The following is a 2,370-nucleotide window of genomic DNA, read 5'->3' as shown; positions in this document are numbered from 1 at the left end:
CAGATAACATGTCTTTCTGCTGATACATTGGGTAATTCAGTTTCATTTAGTGATCATAATAATCTTATATATTTTCTTTTTTCAGTCACTGAACAGCAGATTTCTGAGAAGTTGAAGATTATTATGAAAGAAAATACAGAACTTGTACAGAAATTGTCAAATTATGAACAGAAGGTATAATTATTATTTTATTTTTTTCCCATGGTCCCAGATTGAATTATTTTCACCTGTCTTATAGTTCAGTTACTATGGTATTTAAAAATAATATTTATTATTCCATTAATTCCTATAAACAATCCAGAGCTTAAGCAATCATGTGTGTAAAGTACTGTTTTCTTCTATAAGAGGTCAGTCATTTCAAAGTAAGTTTCAGTAGCACAATACTTTGTATTTCTTGATTCTGAATGCTTTATTTTTTGCAGATCGAGGAATCAAAGAAACGTATTCGAGAAACCAGGAAACAAAATATGATTCTATCTGATAAAGCCATTAAATTTAAGGTGAAACTTCTTTTGGGGATTACATTTTTAAACAAAAGTAAAAATTAATGAATATAACTAATCTTAATATCTTTTTTGTAGGATAAAATCAAGACACTTGAAAAAAATAATGAAATTCTGGGTGACACAGCTAAAAATCTTCGTGTTATGTTAGAATCTGAGAGAGAACAGAATGTCAAGAATCAGGATTTGGTAAGAGTTTTGCTGTTAAGCGTTACTAATAATTTGGTTTTTGAACTCTGTAGATGAATTTGAACTTTTTATTTTCCATAGTGTTCTGTGAAGTAAGAGTGTGAGTCAGGGAAGTTGAACTACTTCTGTCCATTTTTGTGGGATTTTAAGTACTTACGCAAGAAGTTACTCTTATGGGCCTAGGAAGTATTTTGGTTCTCAACCCTAGGTAATTGTTGTATTGCTTGGCTCTACCCTCTAAAACATGTGGAGCAACTAAGAAACCACAACCCAGTTGAATAGTCTTTTTGTTTTGTTTTGTTTTGCAAAGTTTTTTTTTCCACTGTAAACATTTTACTTTATTAATAGAATAGTTTCAGAATGACATAAAAATTGCAAAGATAGTAAAGAGGGTTCCCATAAATCCCACATCCTATTAATCTTGACGACCTGACTGAGCTTAGTATTGCCAGGTTTCTTCACTGTAAAATTACTTTTTTTTAACCTTTTGCATTATTGTACTCTTTGGAAGGAAGTTAGTATCACAGTTCACAGTTAAAAATGAAGGATTATGCTCCATCCCCTTGAGGAGCCAGAATCTTCATAAATTATTTGGAATTCTTGTATAGGCATGATCTGTCTATTCTCACTCCAATTCTACCATTTTTAATTTAGGCAAGAGAATTTTTAAAGTGCCTTGGGTTTTTTTTTTTTTTTTTCTCTCTTGCCCCAAGGGAAAAAAAACCACATGGATTTGAACTGGTTAACTTGAAAGTTTTTTCAGTTTCTTTTCTTTCATCTTTTAGTCTTGCCATGTACCACATTTTATTCTAACAAGGAAGGTTGTGTATGCCATGAAATACTTACACCTTTGGTTATTTTCCTTTACCTCTTTAAGTTCTTGATTTTTCCCTAGGGCAAAACTGAAAAACCTGCTTTTACCTGAAACACAGGATGTCTCTGGGATTTACTTCGTTGATTTTTCCTCTTTTTAGTGTATATCCCAGTGTTTCTACTGAAATCCTAATATGCATTTCATGTTCTGTTTTTACATGGCAGATATCAGAAAACAAGAAATCTATAGAGAAGTAAAAATATGTTATTTCCATGAATGCTTCAGAATTTTCAGAGGTAAAGATGACTATAATTCCTGCAGGATATTAAAACTATATCATAGTTTTATTGAGGAGCAAAAATTTGACACTTGCTAAAATGTGCAAAAAATGAAAACTACCTGATGCTGGGTTGGGAAAGTAACTTTTTTTGGTTTTCTTTGGAATTAATTCACTAATAGGAGTGTTTTGCATTAGGTTCAGATTTCACTTAATGAAGCTAAACTTAGTGAAGAGAAAGTGAAGTCTGAATGCCATTGGGTTCAAGAAGAAAATGCTAGGCTTAAGAAGAAAAAAGAGCAGGTAAAGAAAAGTACATGTCCTGGGTCATGTAAAATAGAGAACCCAGTATCATATCACATGAATACCTTTTTTCAGATCTATTTTTAAGGTAATGTACATGCAGGATTCTGTTCTTAGATATTGAAAGTTTAAACTATACTTCCAAAATTGAGTATAGTTATACACTTTCTGTCTGTTTTGGTTTTTCTGTTCTGTACAATTTATTTTGCCCGTCAGAGTGTTTAGTCTTTTTTTGTAAAACACCAATTACTATTAACTTGAGTAGCCTTAAGTGGGTAATAGAT

At 31.5% G+C, this 2,370-nt stretch overlaps 1 long non-coding RNA gene across 1 annotated transcript; it reads left to right on the top strand.

The window, feature by feature from the left end:
- Window positions 1-477: 477 nt before the first annotated feature.
- LOC116548319 lies at window positions 478-1,918 on the top strand. The gene is made up of 3 exons (XR_004267396.1): window positions 478-500; window positions 582-692; window positions 1,731-1,918. It is a non-coding gene; the product is annotated as an uncharacterized LOC116548319 (long non-coding RNA).
- Window positions 1,919-2,370: the final 452 nt, after the last annotated feature.

The sequence above is a fragment of the Sapajus apella genome, unplaced genomic scaffold (genome assembly GCF_009761245.1).
Source record: "Sapajus apella isolate SASKATOON/1434 unplaced genomic scaffold, GSC_monkey_1.0 scaffold9701, whole genome shotgun sequence".
NCBI lineage: Eukaryota > Metazoa > Chordata > Mammalia > Primates > Cebidae > Sapajus > Sapajus apella.
This window is presented reverse-complemented; position numbering and strand designations above follow the sequence as displayed.